Genomic DNA, 12,685 nt, shown 5'->3' with positions numbered 1-12,685 from the left:
ACCCAGGCCTTCGCCACCCTATTGCCTGAGTCCATGGGTTATGCATATGTGCATATATTTCCTCATTTTTACAGATGATGAAATTCACAGAGGGTAAGTGTTAAAGTTCCAATGTTCTTTCTCTACTTCTTAGTGTTCCTCAAAGCATTGTCTATGTACCAGCCATATAAAAGTCACCATATGCTATTTTAACAATTAGATTCTTGAGCTTTAATTTAGTTACAGAGATATAAATTTGATATATCTGGGGAAAAGCACTTTTAACAAGTTACCTTGTAAGGTGTGTGAGAGATAGATTAGAGATATAGATATATGTGTATGTCTGTTGAGTAGCTTTCTAGTTTTTCACCTCAGTATCTCTTATGAGAGAGTAAGATATTCATAGACTAGCAAAAACAGGGAGGGTGAGGAGATGAAATTTAACTCCAGAATATGTAATGTTAATATAATCCTGTCATTAAGTCACATTCAATACAAAAACTAGATACTTAAAAAATACTTCCAAAGAAATGCCTTTGAAGTTTTCTCATGTTAAAGTGTCATAAGTAATATTTACAGAAATGAGGATAATAAAATACCCAAATATTTCTTGGCCTTTGGTTAATGAAACTCAGAAATCTAAAGTTTTAGGTATAATTTTGTTATTCCACAGAAAATCTACCCTCAAGATGTGTTTAACAAAATCAGAAAAGAAATAAAGCCACTTTAGGAATATATAACAGTTGGCATATTTTATGTATTTTCTACAAGCCAGATGTTGTGAATGCCTTATGAAGTAGGTAAATTATTACCTATGTTTTATAAATGAGAAACTTACGGGGCAGAAACGTTAACCGACATGACCGTGGTGATAAAGATAGCATCAGAGCTGGGATTCCAACCTGGATCATTAGATTCCAAAAACCTGAATTGTGCCAGCTCTGTTCCTTCATCACCATCGCCGCTACCACCTCCAATATCATTACAGCAACACCACTGCCACCATCACCATATTATCACCAGGACCACCACCTCCCTATCTTTTGCCTCACCCTGTATTTCTGAAGAAGATTGTCTCCAGAGTACACTTAGAGTGGTGGCAGTATGGTAAGGAGTTAAAATTCAAAATACAGATCCCAAAACTATTGCATCCAAATATTCCATAGTGGAAACTAAAGATATATATCTTAACACACTCCCAGGCAATTCTTACACAAAGCAAAATGAAAGGACCATTGTAACAACAATATGCAACAGTGACTCAATTTACATGGGAGTATTTAAATTATTAAAATGCATTAATAAACATCTTAAGGCTGCAAAATATTAATAGAAGGGTAAATGGAAAAGTATTTTAAGTAAAAATGCAGTCATTTATCCTTTTGTATTTTGTGGCATTTGGAACAATATGACCTAGTGTAATTTTCAAGCAAGTATATAATAAGACTTCACTGTTAAATAAAGCAGTTAGATTTATAAGGAATAAGGAATTCATGATTTCCAAAGAATTGATCTAGTTGCATAATTTAGGACAAAGAAAACAATGCAAAAATAATTGACTTTCAACATTTTGCATTTGTTCCTACAGTGAAGGTATGTTAATGAAGGCCTTATTAGGTAAAATGGGATCACACCTTGACGCGGCACAGAAAAAACTTAGGTTAATAATTATTTTCAAACCTTCCATTCCATACATTTATTTGCATCGTATAACTACATGCCAAACCAAGCATAACATGGGCATTCTGACACTATCATACTTCATACAAGGACATTTCAAGTGAAGAAAATTTGGAAAATGATGGCTGGTGTCTACATTCCACCACCCTCTCATTACTCTCCACAGTCCCCAGACTAGCCATTTGAAACTAATTCATTAATTACTTAATGAATTTTGCACATATGCTCAGAGATACATGGCAGGATTGTTCTCTTTAGAATTTTTTATGCAACAGGGGAAAAAGCAAAACAATCCATTTATCCCACACTAAAAGAAGGGAAAACAGTAGTGTATTTATACTACAAGATGTTATCAGCAGTTAAAAGTAATAAACAAAATCTGTGTGTTTTAAGCATGAAAAAAAATCTCAAAAATAACTGAGTCAGAAGAACCAGCTACAGCCAAAACCGGTTTGGCTCAATGGATAGAGCATCGGACTGCGGACTGAAAGGTTCGATTCCGGTCAAGGGCATGTACCTTGGTTGCGGGCACATCCCCAGTAGGGTGTGTGCAAGAGACAGCTGATCGATGATTCTCTCTCATCAATGTTTCTAACTCTCTATCCCTCTTCCTTCCTCTCTGTAAAAAATCAATAAAATATATATTTTTTTAAAAAGAACCAGCTACAAAAGTTAATATATAGTATGAATCAGTTATGTAACAAGTTAAACATAAAAAAGACTAATATATAATGGATATTTGGTGATTGAATTTAAAAATGAGGAAGAGGGTATCAGGAGGAAAAACTTGGTAAGACAGACATTCAAGAAAGAGGTCAAAACAAAGTGCTAGTAAAGGAAGCGTGACACAAATGGATGCTGTTTTCTGGGAATAAGCAGCAGTCCTCTGGAAGAAATTACCAGGAAATGAGGCTAGAAGGATAGACGGTAACAAGATTGTGAAACATTCTGGTGGCTATGCTAAGGAATTTGGACTTTTGCTGGAAATGGAGAACCAGAGAAGTGATTTAATAAGAGGGTGAGGTGATCAGATCTAAGCCTTAGGAAGATCACTGTAACTATCATGTGGAAAAGCTGGCAACAGAGTTAGTTAACTATTGCAATAATTCAAGTAAAAGATTACAAGTGACTCTCTGAGAATAGAAAGAATAGCATAAATTTAGGATCAAATTTGTGAAGATCAAATTTACAAGCTTAGGAATTCACAGACTTGAAGAATGAGGAAGGAAGGAAGGAAGGTGATTCCAGATGGCATCAAGATTTCTACATTGAAATGACGGGTGGGATTGATTGATCGATTGATTTTTTTTTTAACTGAAACCTTTTTTTTTTTTAATTTAATGATTTTTTACAGAGAGGAAGGGAGAGGGATAGAGAGCTAGAAATGTTGATGAGAGAGAAACATCGACCAGCTGCCTCTTGCACACCCCCTACTGGGGATGCACCCGCAACCAATGTACATGCCCTTGACGGGAATCGAACCTGGGACCTTTCAGCCCGCAGACCGACGCTCTACCACTGAGCCAAACCGGTTTCAGCATGACGGGTGGGATTTGATAGGAAAACAGAGTTTACATCATCAGCAGGTCAAATGACTGCTGGACACATGTAGTCAAACCTCATAAGAAAGGGGAATTGTAAAAATTCTGTTTAAGTGTTCTAAAATTGAGAATAAATGTATGGTGTTTGAGAAAGAAAAAGGACAGGACAGAACTCAGGAAAACATCTACAGACTGACATTTCAACAGCAGGCAAAGAAGAAAGAGACATCATGATCTAAGAGGTGAAAGAAAACCTGGAGGAAGTCTTAATTCAGAAACAAAGAAAAGAAAATGAAAATGTGTGTTTAGCCAACAAAGAAGAGACTAGCTAATTGTACTTTCAGGATCTTTCCAGACATTTTGAAGGCAGTTATCTAAGTAGATTTTTAGTGAAGAATATACTTCAAAAACTCTGACCTAGCTAGTCAACTAAAAAGTATACTCATCTATTTTGGTTCAGGGACTGTTCAACGTCACCAGAATGAAATAGGTTATGCCTCGTGTGTGATGTATTAAAGGTAAGGTATACATCCAAAGGAGCTGACTAATAATAGTTTTGTTAAAGATATGATCTTGTAGAATCAGAACTAGGAGTATATTTCAGAGAATAATAAGGAAATATATTAATAAAATTTAGTTTTCATTTGTATCATCACTGATGTTCTTTCTAATTTTTATTCTAATTTTCATTTGGAAGCTTAAGTCATGACAAAGCTAATGAGGTTACAAATATTAAAAGAGTTATAGTAAAGCAACTCTACATGTGCAATAGCCATAATTAATATATAAAATGGATGTTTCCCTAACACTTGCAGGGCATCTCATAGATAATATAATCATTATAAAAGTAAATTTTTATTGCTATATTCTTTAAAAGTGAGAGGGAAAGCCATATCTTTTATAACATTAAAAAACAAACCCTGTCTAAGAGAAATACATTTCATTAAATTGTTGATAACATCTTTTGATGAGTAATGAATTTCTTATCTTAAGGATTCATTTAAAAAATATTTAAACATGCATTTGCTATAGCAGCACATATGTTTCAACTCTGTGCTTTCTCACACTTATTTTCTTAGTAATACCCCAGATGGATAATATTGATTAATTAATACATAATTATAAAATAAGCCTAAATACATAAATATGTTTCCCCACAGTTGTTGAAAGATTCAATTATTTTCAAACATAAAAAGGGAATTAAAGTGGCTAGTCATGATTTGCACATTCAGTTATTTTGCTCATGTATATAATTAATTCATTCAAGTGATCTATATCGTGTAGTATTCCTTGAAGTAGAACTTTAAATCTCTTCATCTAAATAGTGCTAGAAAGAAGCATATAAATAAGACAGTGCATTGAGACCACCATACTTCTGAAGCAGATTGAGAGCTCACATTATGCTATTCTCTCTCACTCTGATAAATTTATTCTTGACCTTGCCTATTATCACATAAGAAACAACTGCAGAGAATTGCAGTTAACACAGCTATGAAATTGTAACATCATCTTCCTTGGTTACAAGTGGTGTGATTTCCGTCATTACCAAGAAAGCTTAGATGGAGACCCGAAGGCAGATGCACTGACACTTCAGATAACCATATACCGTTGAAAGGACGCGGGAGCAGTTTCAAAGGAAGGGAAGGAAGCTTCACAACAGGTCCCATGTCCTGTCATCCATAGCAGACCTGTCATACTAATGACTAAGGAAATGCAGGGAGCAGTGACAACGGGAACATTCATCTTGCTCCTCTCTGGAAACGGTGCACCTGTATCCCACTGCACTCTGTCTTCTGCAGCCTCCACCTCCCAGACTTTTGTTCCCCGTGACAGCAAATGTGATTATGAGAATGCAGCCTATCCATCATCCTTTCTCCCTGAAAGGCACCTTGACTGCAGTTAATGACTGTAATGAGACCAAATAGATACGATAGCCACAGTCCTTATATTCAGCTTCTGTGAAAATGGGCTCAATTGAGACAAAAAAAAAAAAAAAAAAAAAAGGCTCAAAAGACAGTACTGGGAAGGCAAATAGTTTTGTACCATCTCACTTTGCTCCTGTAGTTCATGGCCTATATATCTATCAACATTCAGATAGAAAATGTGACTAAAAATAATGGGACTGGATTTCTTGTGTAGATTGTACAGCAACAGCATATAGTAATCTGACAAAAATGGAGTCCTTTTGAAATAGAGCCAGCAAAGTCATTCTAGAGCAATTGACTGGATATCTTGCTCCTGAAAACTTTGAAATTTTTAAATGGAGCCAAAACAACATTGTCTTAGAAAGAATTGTCTTGCGAAGCCAACAAGCAAAGCAGATATCCACCCAAGAACTGATGATTATGGATTCTCTTTCTGAATATAGGATCAGTAACCAGACTTGTATAGCTAAAGAGTAACTCTGTTTGTTAACACCAATAGAAAATCTTTTTTAATTCATGAATTTATTTCCCTTCTCTTTTCTCATAACACACACACACACACACACACACACACACACACACACCAAAAAACAAAAAACAACAACAAAACAAAACAAAAACCTTACCTTTACTCTGTAATTGGGGCACATTTTTTGAGTTTATGCCTGAATCTGTATTTTGATTGCAATTCTGTAATCTTAAATGCTCTTTGCCTCTCTCATTGGCCTTTTTACTTTTTGGTTAGCACAATTAGATTTATAGATATTCATAACACTTTTTGTTCTACTGCTATTCAGTAACTACTACTGCTACTGCTGCTGCTATAGCTATATGCAAGGCACTATTGAGCACTTTCAGTTATTTTAATTGCCACAAAAAATAGAGCAGTAGCTGGTTGTTATCTTAATTTTACAGAGTAAGAAAATGAGTCTCAAAGAAGCTAAATTATTTACATGACTGGTAATTCCAAAGTCTTCTCTTTACATTGGTATGAGACATCCAAGGGATATAAAAATGGATACAGGCATACCTCATTCTATGGCACTTCACTGTGTTGCACATTGCAGATACTGCACTGACTATATTTAATCAGTAAATGTGTATGTTTAACAACTCCACTGATCAGCTGTCTTCCCATAGTTCTCCCTCTCCTTGAACCTTACTATTCCTTGAGACACAGCATACTGGAATTAGGCCAATTAGTAACCCTGCAATGGCCTCTAAATATTCAAGTGAAGGAAACAGTCACATGTCTCTCACTTTATTCAAAAGCTAGAAATGATTAAGTTTAGTGATGGTTATGTTAAAAGCCAAGAAAGGCCAAAAACTAGGCCTTGTGCACCAGTTAACCACATTAAGACTACTAAAAAAAGGTTTCTTAAATTAAACAATGTAATTAATGATTTTTTTAATGTAGATGAAATACCTTTATACGGGAAATAGATGCCATCTAGGATTTTCATAGCTAGAAAGGAGAAGTCAATGCCTGGTTTCAAAGCCTCAAAGAGCAGGCTGACTCCTTGATTAGGGGCTAATTGATTGGTGACTTTAAGTCAAAGCCAATTCTCATTTACCATTCCAAAAATTCTAGGACCCTTAAGAATTAGGCTAAATCTATATTGCCTGTACTCTATAAATAGGACAACAAAAGGATGACAGCACATCTACTTATAATTGGTTTACTGAGTATTTTAAGCCCACTTTTGAGACTACTACTCAGAAAAAAAGATTTATTTCAAAACATTTACTGCTCATTTACAATGTACCTTGTCAAACAAGAGCTCTCACAGAGAAGTACAACTAGATTAATGTAATTTTCTTGCCTGCTAACACAACACCCAGGAGTCAAGACTAATTTTGACTTTCAAACCTTATTATTTAAGAAATGCATTGTGTAAGGCAATAACTGCCATAGACAGTGATTCTGGGCAAAGTAAATTGAAAAGCTTCTGAAAAAGATTTGCCATTCTAGATGGCATTAGGGACATTCATTATTCGTGGGAAAATGTCAAAATATCAACAATAACAGGAGTTTGGAAGAAGTTGATTCTAAACCTCAGGGATGACTTTAAGAAGTTAAAGACTTCACTGGAGGAAGTAACTGCAAATGTGATGGAAATAGCAAGAAAACTAGAAATAGAAGTGGAGCCTAAAAATGTGATTGAACTGCTGCCATCTCTTAATAAAACTTAAACAGATGAAAAGTTACTTCTTATGGATGAGCACAGAAAGTAGTTTCTTGACATGGAGTTTATTTCTGGTGAAGATGCTGTGAAGATGGTTGAAATGATAACAAAGGCCTTAGAAAATTACAATTTAGTTGATAAAACACTACCATGGGTTTAGACGAGGATTGACTCCAAGTCTGAGAAATACTTTACTGTGGGTAAAATGCTAGCAAACAGCATCACATTCCACAGAGGAATTGTTCATAAAAAGAAGAGTCAATCAATGCCACATTGTTGCCTTATTTTAAGAAAATGTCACAACCACCCCAACCTTGAGCAAACACCACCCTTATCAATCAGCAGCCATCAACACTGAGACAAAACCCTCCACCAGTGAAAAGATTATGACTCCGAAGGCTCAGATAATGGTGAGAATTTTTAGTAATGAAGTATTTTTCATTAAAGCATTTTATATATAATGCTATTGCACAGTTAATACACAAAGTATAGTATAAACATAACTTTTAAATACACTGAGAAACCAAAAATTTGTGTGACTAACTTTACTGATATTCATTTTATTGTGGTGGTCTGAAACCAAACCCACAGGATCTCCGAGGTATGCTTGAATACCTGTTTCTTGCAAGTTGCATCATAGTAAGGGGATAAGCAATATAAAATATGTCTACAGTTAGCTGTAAGGTAATAAGGTAATAAACGTTTGAAAAAGGGTATAAACGTAATAGTCTAAGGAAAGCAATTTTAGGAGTAGATCTCAGGAGACCTGAGTTTACCTGAAGGATGTTGATATGCATTTGAACTGCCTGGAGCAAGAAGAGAGTTACCTTCTCTTGTCACAGGGAGGCATGTGAGAATGGTGTGTGTAAGGCACTAACTGACTAAAATTCATGTTCAAATCCACTGGTGGGGGCGGGGAAGACAATTTGTTACTGGGTTCTAATGTGCTGGTGGTGTTTAGATGCAGGCAGCCACTGCTTTTTTAACTTCCCCAGTTACCTCGGTGTTTGCAGTAGTTTCAGAACCTGAGGCTGATTTTTAAAAAAGAACCTACATTGTATGCAATACATCTTTTTTTTTTTTGTAAGGTTTCAAGTATTTTTTAAAATATAATTTTATTGATTTTGGAGAAGAGAGGGAGAGGTAGAAACACCAATGCTTAGAGAGAATTATTGATTGACTTGCCTCCTGCATGCCCCACATTGGAGATCAAGCCTGCAACTTGGGCTCGATCTATGAACCAGGCCAGAAGTGCTTTGAGGGCAAGAGTGTATTAACTTTTCAAATTCCTGGTTCATAGGTTGACACTCAGCCACTGAGCCATGCTGGCCAGGCTGTGTACAATACATCTTAATGTCTTATAAAAACTCACACTTGTGATGCTCTTCAGAAATAAAGGGACTGCAGTGACAAGGTGCATTGTAAAAAAGACCCTGTTGCACTCTACCTGAACAAGCAAGCTCAAGCCACTTATATAGAAAAGGTACAGGGGAAAATGTGAACAATTGCATAGTTGATATTACAGTATAGGTAAAATCAACTTTAAAAGAATTTTACAATTTACAACTTTAAATGAAAAGGCAGGTATTTCCCAACAAACATTTTCATATGTGGTCTTTTATAATGAATATTTATAGTTTCACAGTCACGAGTCAATAGCCCTTGGGTCTTATAAACAAATGATTCAATATTATTGGGAAGATCTTTGGTCTTGATAGCCAATAGATTTGAAGAAAAAATGCAAATTTGTGATAAGTAGATAAAAAATAAACATGTATTTAATGTAAATATTGTTGTAATGATGTGTAAATATTCACTAATCTTTCTTATTTGCTTGTTTATACATACGTAATGACTTGCTCAGGGCTTGTCTTAAAACACACAGAATCTCCTCTTCTTTCTAGAGTCTTCATTAAACTGTCAACTGAGGCTTTTAGCCTCTGGCTTCAGTTATATATTTACTAGGATTAAATTAAAGAATATGAGGTTTTATATTGTTTTTCTTTCCACATTGATGGGGTCTCATAAGAAGTGTAAAAAATGAAAGTGTGGAAATACATGTGAGGTTTCCATCACATCCTATCTCTTTATCTGCAGTGTATAAAACATTTCTGGCATTTTGTAATATATACACACATATTTTAAAGTGTAAATTTTTGTAATTGGTTTATGTCATCTAAATTAAATTTCTCATTCTATGTTTTAAATTTAAACTTACTTGAGAAGATGATTTAGTTCATCATAAATTTAAAACATCAAGTAAATTTATCACAAATTTATTCAAAATGTCCATAATGTCATAACATTGTTATGCATATTTTAATGTATCCTGATTAAATCCTTCAAGTCTAAAACAGATAGTCTCCTCTGAAGTTTCTGTTCATTGGCTTGGCCACTCACTGGTGACCTCTTCCTTCTATGATCTTCTCTGATGCTTATCATTCATGCAATTATTTAAAAGGTTACCATCTTTTTCTAAGATAGGTCCTTTCCCTCTAACCAGGCCAGAAGTGCTTTGAGGACAAGAGTGTCTTAACTTTTCAAATTCCCAGCTATAGATAGGAACAGGTCATTCACATAACAGAGGTTCATTACATGGTTTGGGGGTTATTTTGTAAGATTTAATGATAATAAAAAAAAATAAATAAGAAATAGGAGGAAGAGAAGGAAAGGAACAGATGCAGAAGTCCTGCCATCTTTATGAAGGCGCTGGGGTGCAACTAAACAGATGCAGTCAAAGGAAAGTAAAAAACAAACAAAACACTCTGCACTGCCTGCCAAGAAGAAAGAGGTTCCTATCTTGCCGGGCCTCCATGGACGTTGGAGCAGTAAACCCCACACTGGGACGGGCTGCTGTGAAGGGTATGGCCTTGAGTACACCCGGAATGAGAGAAAGTATCGAAGCCACAGCAGTGCCTCCTCCTTTGCTCTGTTTCATCTCTGTGTATAGATGTGTTTGTTTGCATCTAGTATGTAAAGCCAGTTCCCCTCTAAGTGCTCCTGTGGGTGCTTCCTCACACTATCGAGGCTGAAACTAAAGACAACATCCACCAGACTTTACCGTTGGAGTTCTGGATGTAGATTGGGTCCCAGCAATGAATGCACGCATATGGGATGATAGGAACATTGAAGTGAAAGCTATTATTTTGTGCTTAGCTCTGCTGACAGACAAAGCTAATATTTGGAGTCTTCTGCTGCAATATTCCAAGGACCGTTCCATAGCTTTCTGCCTGTCGAGTGGCAGTTATGGAGTTAGTACAGCCTCCCTGTCAGTGTTCCAGATGCCAGTCTCTAGCTTTATGGATATGGAGAGAAATGTGTTATCTTTTATCTCCTGCTGGACTATACCAAGGTGTTCTGCAAGTCATTTCCAGAAGCCCAGCTTACAGTACCCCCCACCAATTTTTCCAACAATGTTATAAACACCTTAGTCCTTATATTAAACTGTTATTTGTCGAACCACATGGATTCCCTTTTTTATATCTGAACCTGTTACATAAATACGCTAATGCTAATCCTAGTAAAATATAAAAAGCAAAGGAAGGAAGGAAAAAAAGAAGGGAGGGAGGGTAAAGAGAGGGGAGATAGAAGGCAATAGATTAAAAGGCAACAAAACTGCAGACCTGCTTTTAGCACTGTCCACTGTCGGTAAGACAGTGGACAGTGCTAAAAGTGACTTAGCCAAGTCACTTAAACTTTCCAGACCTTAGTGTCTCAACATAAAATGATACCATTAAAAGGTATATTCTCAGTTTTCCACAAGTTCTAGAATTCTATGCCAAGAGAAATTAATTAAAGTTAAGCCACATGGTTTTTTAATCTAAGGTAAATGACTTGTTTTCCTTATACCAGAAAAGACAAAAATCTGCATCTTTTTATTTTCTGATTTCTTTCATATCTTAGAAGGTTCATTAGAAAGCAAGAATAGGCCAAAACCGGTTTGGCTCAGTGGTAGAGCATCGGTCTGCGGACTAAGGGATCCCAGGTTCGATTCCGGTCAAGGGCATGTACCTGGGTTGCAGGCACATCCCCGATAGTGGGTGTGCAATAGGCAGCTGGTCGATGTTTCTCTCTCATTGACGTTTCTAGCTCTCTATCTCTCTCCCTTCCTCTCTGTAAAAAATCAATAAAATATATATATTTTTTTAAAAAGAAAGCAAGAATAGGCAGTGCTACTTTGAATAAGGATAGCTATTTCTATTTAAATACTTAACAAAACAAGATTAGTAGTTTTCTAGTTTTTTTTTTTTTTCAAAATTAAAAGTATAAAGTAAAAAATAAATTCTTGAAAGTCAATTACGGAAGCATTTTAATAATATGAATATTATCCTAACTCAGTCCTCCTAACAGACAGGTACTATCTGCTCGTAAACCATAAAATACTCTTTGCAACTAATAATTGTTACCTATTTAGTAAAGTAATTCTGAAATGGTTTGATGTACTGAACAGTTGAGTAGTATGACAGACATGGCCTTTACTGGATTTTAATAACACTACCAATTTCCTAGCAGATGATGCAGAACCAATTATAGTTATTATAGCAATATAATCATGAAAAACAAACGACTAAATGATAGTGGCCTGGCCAATTTTCTATGGTTTTACAAAACCAGACTTAATAGTGTCTCTAACACTTTGAGTGCACCCCCAGTATTCTTCAAAAGATGGTGTTGCAGAGACTGCTAATTGGTTTTAATATCTCCATTTTCAGCTGAGCCTCTGATATGCAGATGTGGCCCTATCAGTAGGTACTGGCTATTAACATAAGGAGAAGTGTTATCCAATTACACAAGTAAATTTGGGTGGCGAATTCAGGGATATTTACTTCAAAAGGAGAAGTGATATTCTTTCCTTCCCCTCCCTCTGCTACCTGGAACTTAGATGTGAACAGTACTCAAACCAGGAGGATGAAGACCACCTGGCTGGGGCTGCTCAGCGGTAAGCTGGTTGGAGCCCAGGTTCCTGATGACTTCACAGAGCCTCTATATGAGCCTTAAGCTGCCTACTGCTTAAGGAGGATATTTCTATAATTACTTTTTTTATGTAAGTTTTATTGTACATGTAACTGAGCCTAGTCTTAACATAAGCATTTTTTTAAGATTAGGAAGTTGCTTTAGTTCTCATTGAATGTATGTATAAAATTTCTTAAAGAATCATGAAAAATCAATATATTTATACGATTATAAATTATCCTATTGGAAAAACTATGCAACTGTTTCTTTAATTTTTTTGTGGATGTTATGATTTATGTGGGGATATACTGCCAGCAAAAACTAGTAAATGGAAATGCTAGGCATTGCAGGAAGTATGTACTTCAACAAAAACACCCAGTTCATTTTAATGCTTTATGTTTAACACAGAATTTAGAACTCA

The sequence above is a fragment of the Pipistrellus kuhlii genome, unplaced genomic scaffold (assembly GCF_014108245.1).
Source record: "Pipistrellus kuhlii isolate mPipKuh1 unplaced genomic scaffold, mPipKuh1.p scaffold_m20_p_1, whole genome shotgun sequence".
Taxonomy (NCBI): domain Eukaryota; kingdom Metazoa; phylum Chordata; class Mammalia; order Chiroptera; family Vespertilionidae; genus Pipistrellus; species Pipistrellus kuhlii.
Note: the sequence above shows the minus strand (reverse complement) of the source record.